Below are 12,548 nucleotides of genomic sequence, written 5' to 3'. Positions count from 1 at the left end.
GTGACTGACTTTACAATGATGTTGCACATTATACAATGCAATAGTAATTGAAAAAAAAAAAATATATATATTATACCATCTTTTTTCAAAGAAAATTCTGAATTGACAAACAAAAAACCAAAGTCTAATATATAACATACATATATTTGTCTTACTCCAATTTATTGCACCAGCGTATACCGATTCAGAATTTTTTTTTGAAAAAGGATGTATATTTTTTGTTTTTTACCGCTACATTGAACTGCACATAAACTTTCTTATTTGTCTGTCGCTAAATATCAAACATGTGTACCTATTTCACTTTAAGTACAAAAAAATGTACACTAGTCATAGAAACAGACCAAACGAGTGTATGTATCTACGTATGTATCTGCGTGATCTGATAATTAATCAGAGATCAGAGAAAGAGGAGAGATTGAACTATCATCACAATTGAGCCTTGTATACCTCGCAATTGTCGCAATCTAAGAATCGACTTACGATCGCAGAAAAATGAGTCAACGTTATGAAACGTATCGCAATTTTTTTTTCTCCATTTTATTTCCTTCGACGCTCGAACGCTCTATAGATCGTCCTTACCCTTTGTGCCACGCGTCGGTCATCCCTCGATGCCTCCTTGTCTTTTGTCCTCCTTGTCGCCGTCCGTGGGATCGACGTCGGGTCAGTCGTGACGCGAGAAAGCGTATCGCGGATATCACGTGGGGTCACGTCGGTTGTTTCGGCGAGGATCACGCTTTAATCTGCATAGTCATCGGTGAGACGGAAGAATATAACCTATCGTGTGCGCGGCGCAGAGGACAATGGTGTAAATTGACAACACACGTAGATCGACAACACCCTGGCGGCGATCGGTTACACTTACACCAGCATTCTTACTGTTCTTACTGTTCTTAGTTCTTAGCAGACCTCTGCGCCCTCGTAAATAAACCTTTTAAGCTTTCAAGGTGAAAAGAGGCGTGATGCCACGGTTTTCGAATGCGCCGCGTCGATTAGACGACGGTTAGACGACGCGGGAAAAAGAATTTTTTCTTTCTTTCCAATTTTTTCGAGAGAATGACGCGTTCGCGGACGAAGAACGTACAATTGAAAAAATACAGACAATGGGAGGAATAAGAGATTTCAACCTATCAGAGAAACCATGTATACCGAAATACAAGATTTCTGATAGAAGATTGAAATCTGTTGTTCCTATTGCTCTGTGCTTTTTAATTGTGTATTAGGAATTAAAGAGGAAAGAGACCTGTTCTCTATCAAAGAATCCTCTCAACAGATGCATAATACAATAAGTATTATAAAAATGAAACAACTATGGGTGCTTTCCAATGAGAGACACAAAAGACCTATCCATGTTGCTTGAAATCCTCCAAAATTTTCGCATTTCAAATGAGATGGATATATAGCCCGACGATGAAAAGAGAGAAAGCAAAGATGAATTGAAAAAGTGCAAGCAACGCCAACACAGATCTGTAGATGGCACAGCGTAACCTAATAAATCATTACATTCTTGTTATTTGCCAATGTTAAAGAAAAATGAAATGATAACTATGTTAAGCTAACGCAATGAAAAGCGCAACCAATAAGAACATTTAGTAGAGTTAATAATAGAAATGCATCAGACTTCATAGAATTGATTAATAAAAAATAGACAAGAAAAATTCAAGAGAGCATATCTCTCTCTCATTCACTCACCTGGCGACGAGCCGTCGTACTTCCGTGCCTCCAACTACTCTCCGTAACTCTAATATAGCCTCTTCCGTCGATGTGCCCGAATACCGTCCAAAATATTTCTTCACGTCAGGAGCGTGGCGATGCGGCACGGGCATCGCGGTCGCGTCGAACCAGCAAACCCCCCTCTTTTTTTCCGAGATCACTGCCGCTACGTATACGTCTATACGTTTACGTCGCACGCCAATGTTGCGATTTTCGCCAGTTTCTTTCTCCTTCGCGTCTCGCGTCAAGCTGCACCGCGGCGACGGCAGCAGCAGCAATAGCAACAGCAGACTCCTCTCGTGGAGTCGTCGATATATTGATATATCAGTTGATCGTTGATAGTCAGCCGAAACTACGCTTCGCAACAAAGACAGCGAGAATGCAAGCGAAACGTGATGGATAAAGAAACGAAAAAACGGATGATAAGGAGGGGAATAGAAAAAAATTGTGTGTGTGTGTGTGTGTGTGTGTGTGTGTGTGTGTGAGAGAGAGAGGGGGGAGAGGGGAGGCCGGCGATCTGGGGGTGCACGGAATGAAGGAATGATAATACAATAATTTTCCGTGAGCTCTCGACGATGTCAAAACAATGATCGTCACCCCCTTCTTTTTTACTCTATCTCTTTTCTTTCTCAAGCTGCTGTTCTTTTTTCTTTTTCTCTCTTCCTATCGGCCGATAACGGTGCCGATCAGCGCCATTTTAGCGAGGCACCCACGATATCGTCTCGTTTTCTTTAACCTTGATAAACAGAACAGACAGGGTCCGCGCACGCTGCACTAAAGCCTTGAGCGCTCTCGATGTTTCTCTTTCTCTTACATTTGTGCCTTCATTTATTCACTCGTTCACAATCTCCTCATCGCGGTCACTCCGATATCGTCGTCGTGCAATTAGTAAATATTCGCACTCTCGTCTCTTTCACCGATATACGATATGTATGTATTACTGCGCACCGAGAGAGGAGAGGGGAGGGAAGGAAAGAGATAGAGCTAGTTTGTGTGTGCCGCGTATATACACGATAGACGACACTTGTGCTCGCACCGTCCAACACAACCTCCTTTTACGAGATGTTTTCACTTCATTCGTTCCCTTCGGTCCAAGGAGTCGTTCGCGTAGAACACAATATCATCGAGATGCGCAATTGCATGCACGCCGCGTGTTCTAATTTACCTCACAATCCTCATACATGCAACACACATACGCGCGAGCGCGCTTCTCTTTTCTTCCGCTTTTTTCCTCTTCTTTTCATACACGATAGGCAATCCCTCACAAGATCCTCATGTTACGCGTCAGCCAGTCACTCGCCGTCGTCAGTTGCCTCACTTCACTTGCTGGACACGCGACTGTCGCGATTACGACGATTGACGACGATACACGAAGCAGCGCTTCCGTACTCCGTACAAATTATTCGCCGCAGCATACTCTTGCATAATACATAATATATAATGCATAAGAGAATCAACCAATCAAAATTCTCCTTTTCTTCAAAATGAGAGGAGAAGAAGAATTCTGATTGGTTGATTTGCTTACAAACTAATGGATAACGTTATACGTTACCCCGAATCTACAATAGATTTTAAGCCTTAAGTCATAAGGAATGGACGAATCACAATCAATTATTCTCTTCACATTCGATTGTAGTTGGTCAATTTCTTACGACTTAAGGCTTAAAACATCCTTATTGTAGATCCGGGGTAATGGAAAGGCTGGGTTTTTCACTTGCCACTACGACGCTCATTTTCAGCGTCAAAACGATCACGACAGATCACGTGATTAAAATTGACACTTGACATTCATCAATTTCGAAATGAGTGTCGTAGCATAGTTGGTATATATGGAAGTTATATTATAAAACATTTGTATGCACGCTTTGGTACCAATTTCACACAGTAAAGCTGATTTTAAAGATTTCCAATCAGGTATTCCGGCAGCATCGATCCATTTTTGTCTCTAGTTTGGATCTTGAGCAGCAATGTTGTGCAGCAATATTCTTTATTAGAGTTTGTACATCTTGGAACACTACAATAGCAGGCATTTTATAATGCACATATCTTGTTCAGATATCTGAAATGTAAAAATTCCTGATTTTATTTCATGTATATTTCATGTGTATAACAGAGAAAGGTACATACTTCCAAGATTAATAATATGTATCACTTACAAAGACCTTACCAATCGAGAAGAAAATTATAGCATAAGATGATAATAGCATACTGTTTTTGCAGTCATCTAACCTAAATGGCATACCTCTATCATGGCTCTACGGAACTCGATTACCAGATCCAATCAGAGGAAACCGGGTCATCGTGTGATGCAGTTGTCACTCTCTCCCTGTGAGACTCTCTAGCTCAAACTAGCTGTTTCAGAGACAAAAAAGATCACGTGACGACTTTTATCACAAAATTATTAAAGACAATTTTATACATGAAAAAGGGCAAGAAGCGTTAAATTTGACATTTGAACGACAGATTCGATATGTTGTTCGTATTTTTCATGTATCATTTGCAATATTAATACGCTGAATTGAATAGTTATTAATCTGATTGCATTGAATCCTCTGGATTAGCAATACTATAAAAAAGAATAAATTAGGTTATATATATCGCAGTCAATGATGATCAATACGGTCGACACGATGTCAGCAATGTCAATAGCGTTTGACGTTTGTAATTGAAACTGTTCAAAGTACAAAATTTCAGCCGCTGGATAACGAGCGACAAACTGTCACTCCATTATTTATTCATACTTATTTATTTTAGTAGCACGTGAAAATGTACCTTTAGGCAAATTATCAACCGGTTGAAATTCATGATAATTGCGAGATTATGGATAAGTTTATTGTTATTTCCATTTCTGTTAGATTACGTAGACCGTTATCTAAAGCAATAATGGTTCATTGGCTTAAGTTTACGTCTTAGGCTGCTTTCACATGCAGCGTAAGGGGCTTCACAATAAAAGGAACAGGGAACAGAGAACAGAGAATAATTAATAGAGAAACACAGACCTTAAGTACAAGGTCTGACTATGAATATGGGCATATTCATGGAAATTTCAATCTATCAGAAACTGTATATCCTACAATACATGATTTCTGATAGGTTGAAATTCTTATTCTCTGATCTCTGTTCCCTATTCCTTTTATTGACGTGTTCTAAGAGACAATAAATCATACGTCATACGTCATACGTCAAAGTTTGTGTTTATTTACGTCTACAACTTAAGTCTTAAAGCCTGTTCTACAATAGAGACGTAAGCCATAAGAAATTAACCAATCATAGTCGATTATTCTTTTCACATTTAACTGTCTGTAATTGGCCAATTTCTTACGGCTTATGACTTGCGACTGTAAATAAGTAAGTGTTATGACAATTCTTATGCTCAGGGGATCGATTCTGTATCTTGAAATGAGATAAAAATTATAAAAGTGAATGCTAGAATACTGATTATTTCCTTGGTCAACCTAATAAATTTGCTCACTTTTGTATTTTCACCTTGTTTGAAGATGCAGAAACGATCTTCCTAAAACGGAGAACACAGATGCATAATACATAAAGCATGAGAAATTCAACCAATCAGAATTCTTTATTTCACGAAAAGGAAGGAAATGAAGGACTTTAATTGGTTTATTTTCTTATGCATTATGCAAGAATCTGTGCTCTCCACTTAATAGAGCATAAGCATAACATAAGGCCGCTAAATCAATGAGCATCTTATGTAAATCAATGTGGCGATATTATGCTAGATGCTCATTGGTCAATAGCCTTATGTTATGCTTATGCTCTGTTATGCATTTCATGTGTGAAGCCCATCTCACGCAAATTACATAAGCTACATAACCATAGCACAGTATAAAGATATACAATAGAGACAAACAGCATCGGCATCTTTGATTTTTTTTAAACGAGTTTTTATGATCATGTCTTTGGTGACCAAATATCGTATCAATAGTATTAGGAATCACCGCCTATATTCAACAAAAAAAGGAGATAAAAAAATCTTTTCAGAATCTTCCACTAAATCGGTGATCAGTCAAATACATTGATGCACAGTAACATTGCTTCATAAAATTAATTGCTGTAATCAGTTATTCAGGAAATGTGATAGTGTCTCGTCACTAAACAAACGCAGCGATATATCATGGTGCAATTGCACTAACGAAGAAATTGAGAATTTTATGCTTTGATTGGAATTGATGCCAAAAGTACGACCGTTAATGATGCGTAAATAAATATGCACGGCTGAATGGAAATCGGGGTCTTGTCCCTACTATATATTTTTATACTGTGACCATAGTATAAGGCCTAGATCAAGAAATATCTTAAATCAACATTATGTTGGATGCTTATTCGTTCAGTAGCCTTATACTATAGTTAGGTAGCTTATGTAATTTTGTGTGTAATGGCCTTAAAACGGGGAGCACAGACTCGCATAACGCATAAAACATGAGGCATAAGAAAATTAACCAATCAGAGTCCTTTATTTCACGGAAAGGAAGGAAATAAAAGACTTTGATTGATTCATTTTCTTATGTCTCGTGTATTATGCATTAGCTCGGATCTACAATAAGTTTTTAAGCCTTAAGCCATAAGAAATTGACGAATCATAGTCAATTGTTCTCCTCGCATTCGATTGTAGTTGGTCAATTTCTTACGGCTTAAAGCTTAAAACACCCATAGATCCGGTTTTATTCAAAAATCTATGCGGCATGGTAAAAGGGATAACATAGTGTATAGAAATTCTATAATCAGAGAGTATGATCCACGCTACAAATGCTTTGAATTTTTAATAGACCAATCGAAAGAAAGAATTTTACTAATTGACCAATCAAAAAATGTTTTGAAGCATTCATAGCATTAAGTGACCGTAGCTACTTTTATATGTAGCGTAAGTTTAAAGTAAATTTTCACGAGCTGCTCAAATTAGCTGTTTCAGTGATAAAAGAATCACATGATCAAAATAGACGCTTGATATTTATCAATTTTGATCATGTGATTTTTTTTGTCGCTGAAACAACCAGTTTAAACAGCTCATGAAAATTTATTTTTATTCTAGTTGAGACAATTTGATTGGCTAACGCAAGTTATGCTTACGCAAGTTACGCTACATGAAAGCAGCCTGAGTTTAGCAAATGTAGATCAAAAATGGCGAATAGAAAGAGAAAACGGATATTACTTTCTCGTAGAAACGCATGCGCAAAAAGTTAGAACAAAAAATATTAGAACGTGACAGGCAATACGTATATTATTTGAAGAAATTAATCGAATTGATAAATTAGCTAAATTGTGCAATTGAAATTTGTTAATTTTCTTTTTGTCTAAGTTCTCGGAATAATTTCTGATCTCTCTGATACAGATTTTACTCATCTGCTTGTAGCTATCTTTCTCTTTCTTTTCTTTGCACTTGTTTTCCGACGATGTACAAATATACGAAACTATCCAAAGAATACCGAGTAGACCAAAATGGAAAATCAATTAAAAGTTATGCCTGCTTTCGCCAAACTCTAATTATAGGAGATCTCTAAGCCCGGATCCTCATACGGGCAACAACACTCTGACACAGTTTAGATATACCAGTTGCGACACGTCACTTTTTTTGATAAGATAAATTCACGCGCATGCGTCAGTTATACTACAGAGTAGGCTGAGTTATAATCTAACCAAACTACAATAGGAACACAAGATCGTGATATCGAAGTATCGAACGAATAATAAAATTCATTCTGATAATTATTTAGAAGAGAATCCTCACCTCTGATTTTGAAATTAATCTCATTCAATGTTTTTGCATGAAACGAAAGAATCTGACAGAAAAACATGGCAATTGACTTTATAAATCGAGCTATCAAGCATTAAAATTCGAGACTTTAGAAATTAAGATATCTGTTATCCCGACTTGATACACCATAATTTCTACTTTTTAATATATATTATTTTATTTTTAATATAAATTTAATATATATATATTAAATTTATACTATATAAATTTAATATATAAATTATATAAATTCATTGCTTTAAAAAATACAAATGCCATGCTCTAAAAACACAAACTGCAGAGAATGTGTATTAGGTGTACAATTTTGCTTCCGCCGTTTTCCTATAGGTGGCTTTAGCGGTAAGTGGTGGTCGAAATAAATAGATCATAGACGTCATACAATAAACTTGGGCATCTATCAACATAACCCCATAGAAACATTAGTCGATTTGTGTCTGCATCATAAAGTTATTCTCGATTGAAGATGTCAGTTTACGAGCCAAATTCTCGTCATTTGCGGGAGATTTTAATTTTTTGCTTCAATATGAAGAAATCTGTGGCTAAGGCTCATCGAATGTTCTCAAATACTTATGGTGAGGCCGCTATTAGTGAAAGAACGTATCGTGAGTGGTTTCAACGCTTCAAGAACAGTGATTTTGACGTCCAAGGTCATGCTCTGTATTTGGTGGGACCAGCTGGTGGGACGGCGTAGTATATTATGAACTGTTAAAACCGACTGAAACAATCACAGGCGATCGGTATCGAACGCAATTGATGCGTTTGAACCGAGCATTGAAAGACAAACGGCCGCAATACAACGAGAGACACGATAAAGTGATTTTGCAGCATGACAATGCTCGACCTCATGTTGCGAAAGTGGTCAAGACATACTTGGAAACGTTGAAATGGGAAGTCCTACCCCACCCGCCGTATTCTCCAGATGTTGCTCCCTCTGATTATCACTTGTTTCGATCAATGGCACACGGCTTGACTGACCAGCACTTCCTTATGAAGAAGTAAAAAATTGGATCGATTCGTGGATAGCCTCAAAAGATGACCAGTTTTTTCGACGCGGGATTCGTACGCTACCCGAAAGATGGGAGAAAGTAATGGCCAGCGATGGACAATACTTTGAATTATAAATGTATAACCAGTTTTTTACAATAAAGCCTCGAATTTCGGAAAAAAACGGCGGAAACAAAGTTGTACATCTAATACTTGAATGAATTTAAATATATTTAATTGTTCATAGATAGGTAATGGCATTACTTTTATTATTTTATATGTAGGGTACGCAATTATCGGAAATTTGAGAGTGATGAATATATAATTATCGACAACAAAAACACTAACTTACTAACGTATACTTTTGAATAGAATGCCAATTTTCTAATTTTATCTGGAAAAGAAAATGTAATCCTTTCGTAAGCTGTGAGGCAACTTCTCGTAAATAATCTTTAGATAAATCTATTATATGTTCTAGAGGTAAGTAATTATGTAGAATATCATTTCTCACGGATACTAAATATTCTTCTGTCTTATCTACGTCTGTCTTGAAATCTGTCAAATGGCTAAGATAATTTGAAAATATTCGTTCAAGTCTTCTCTCTGAGTGTATTTAACTCCATTCCAATTGTAGGCATTTTGATAGTGATATTAAAAAGTAAATCTTCGTTGTAGATTATTGCTTTCTTCCGGCTTTTGTCATATTGTTTCTTCGCCTGTATTTTGGCCTGCTTCGCATTTTTCTCGTGCAACTTGCCTACGCTAAGTCTTTTAGTTTTTGTGTATAATCATCATATGAGTAAATTGATTTTGGCGGTAAATTTGTAGATAGAGTCGCTTGATGTCCGTATATTAATTCAAAAGGAATATATTGTATTCAGTAGCCATATGAGGAGTTGTATTATATGTAAACATAACTGGGTCGATGATCAGACGTGCGTTTGATCTACTGTTACGAGTTCGAATTTGCCGGCGCCCCACATAGAGCTGACTTGCTCCGATAAGACAGGAGGCAGTTTAATTACTTGTCTCAACATTGGCAAGCCAATATTCAATCCTAACCCTAATCCTTATCCTTCCTTGTATGCGTCTGGAGACGAGACGCAAATGAGTAGCCTCCTCCTCGTGGTTCTGCGTGGGCGCGAGACGTCTCGAGGATTCGAGGCATGTCGCGGCGAAATTGTTCATTCCTACAGAAACGCCCTGCAGGCGCTACTGGGTTTTTCCATCGCCCTTCTCGGGACGTTGAATGGTGAATGGTAGTCTGTCGCCTTTGTGGATGAGATGATATATATGATGACATATTCGCCCCGTCTTCGGGGCCGATTAACATTAACTGTATATAAACATAGCATAGAAAAGCCATTCGTCTCAATCCGTTTGTTCTTCGCTAATGTAATGTCTTAAATATTCCGCGAGGATACGATGCAATCGTTCTAACGCTCCATTATTCTCTAGATTATATGCTGTCGTCAGAATCTTCTCAATTTTTAGAAGTCTACAGACAATAGACTTCTAAAATTAGATGTCTACAGATAGTAGACATATCCCCGCCACCACCGTGACCAAGCGCGATTTCCACGCTATACTTACCATATATATTGGGAATACAAATTAGTTCGGTCCGTTTCCCTAAAGAGCTCCAGCTGTGAATGATTCATAGTGATAGCTGATTTTGGCGGTTTCAGAGAGGTTAAACATCTGCTAATAATATTCAGTTTATATCGCTTTGAGTTTCATACAAAAACTTTAATTTTTACTGTGTTTGAAATGTCGAATTTTGTGTTAACCAAGCAGCATTTGCGGGAGATTTTGATTTTCTGGATTTAATTGGAAGAAAAGTGCGGCCCATCGAATGCTTATCGAAGTTTATAGTGACACTGCTCCAACTGATAAATTATGTAGGGAATGGTTTTGACGTTTCAAGAATGGAGATTTCAGCGTTGAAGACAAGCCTCGCTCTGGACAGCCAAAAAAATTCGAAGACAAAGAATTAGAGGCATTTCGAAGAAGATCAGAGTCAAACGCAAGAGGAGCTTGCAGAATCATTGGGGGTAACTCAACAAGCCGTTTCTGTACGATTGAGAGCCATGGGAATGATTCAAAAACAAGAAAATTGGGTGCCTTATGAATTGAAACCGAGAGACATTGAATTTTCGATTTCGAGGCGATTTTTCACTTGCGAACAGCTGATTCAAAGACAACAGAGAAAAGATTTTTTGCATTGGATTGTGACTGCAGATGAGAAGTGAATATTCTACAACCCCAAGAAGAAAAAATAAGCCCGGTCAATCGTTGCCATCGACCTCAACATCAACACTATGGCCGAACATTCATGGTTCGAAGATCATTCATGGCTTTGTATCTGATGGGACCAAAAGGGTCTTGTTTACTACTATGAGCTGCTGAAACCTGGCGATTCCATTACGGGCGATCGGTATCGACTACAATTGATTCATTTGAGCTGTGCATTACGAGAAAAACGGTGGAAAAACGGCAAAGACATGATAAAATTATTCGTCTTTATGACAACGCTCGGTCTCATGTCGTAAAAAAATATTTGGAAACGCTCAAATGGGATGTTTTATCGCACCTGCTGTCTCCGGACATTGCTCTTTCTAATTACTGTTCCGAAGGATGCAGCAAGTCACCGGTTCACTTCTTTCGCAGAAATCGAAAATTGGTTCCAAAATTGGATCGCCTCCAAAGACAAGTTATTTTTTTGAGATGGAAAATTGCCTGAGAGATGGGAAAAAATAGTAGGCAGCGATGGACAATAATTGATCTGTTCATTCATTTTATTTTGAAATAAATGCATTTTTGAACACAAAAAAACGGACCGAATTAATTTGTACTCCCAATACTTACCATTTTTAATACTTACCATTTTTCTTCTGTGTCGTTTTATTCTTCTAGCACGCGGAAGATTTTATTTATTTATTATGTTACGTTATATTTTATTTTATTTTAACGATTCGAAGAGTGAGAATGCACTGTGCAATAAGTGTGATTTGTCGCGCGCTACGGTATAATCGCGCGTAATGTGATACCGCAGATATAAGGTGGAAAAAAGAATGAAAAGAAAGAATAATTGCGAATACACACACACACACATACATATTTTTATTTTTAGTTTATTTAGTTTGCATGTAATGCATTATTACAATATTATCTACAACGTCTATCAATTCGCATTCAATATATGAATTCTTGTCATAAATCTTTATAGCATCGTATATACGTAAAATATTTATAGCATCATATTTGTTATTTACAGTTTTTTGATGTAAATAAGTCACGAAGTATTTAAACTTTTTACTCACATTCACTTATTGACATAGTTTACAATATACGTGTTCTATATATTTTTCAAGTTCCAGTACGAAAAACACGAAGCAGTCGATGGTTTCATATATAAACACTTATTACATAATGATAATTTCACATTGTCTACATCGCGTAATTTGACAAGTTCAATTTGAAACTCCTGAATCTTTAATGAAGGAATAATCACTCGATATTCGTTCGTTTTTTCGTGGACGAATAACGTCCACATAACATAATGAGGCAGGACGATGTGATTGTCTCGGGTGTCTAATGGTCATTTTCACGTAGAAAATAAGTCTCAATCCCAATCTCTAGAAATTTGTACGCTGTCGATGTCAATGCAAATATTCTTTTCAAAATTGTGCGAGAAGTCGCGCTGTAACGAAAAAGAACAAACAAATAAGCAATATATAGAGAAAAATTTTTCACAAACAAATGTAATTGAAATACTTGCTCGATTCATATTGAACTCAGCGCTGGAGATCACTGCAAAACGACTGATGCAGAATCGACTCGTAAAAATCTCTGATACTATACAATCGCTACCTTTCTCAATATCCTTATGCCTATCATACACAGCATCAAGAAATATTAGTGCCAGGTGGCATTGCGGAAACCGAATTCCCGATTGCTAATTAAATGCAGGAGCGATTACGATCAGCCATTTTACACAGACTTTCTGTAAAAATCCTCGCTGATATTTATATGACCATTTCCGATCAATGACATCAAAAATATAAAAAATGTCAGATTTTAT

This window comes from Atta cephalotes (assembly GCF_000143395.1).
Source record: "Atta cephalotes unplaced genomic scaffold scaffold00018, whole genome shotgun sequence".
Taxonomy (NCBI): domain Eukaryota; kingdom Metazoa; phylum Arthropoda; class Insecta; order Hymenoptera; family Formicidae; genus Atta; species Atta cephalotes.
The sequence above is the reverse complement of the archived record's forward strand: the minus strand, read 5'-3'. Positions refer to the sequence as shown.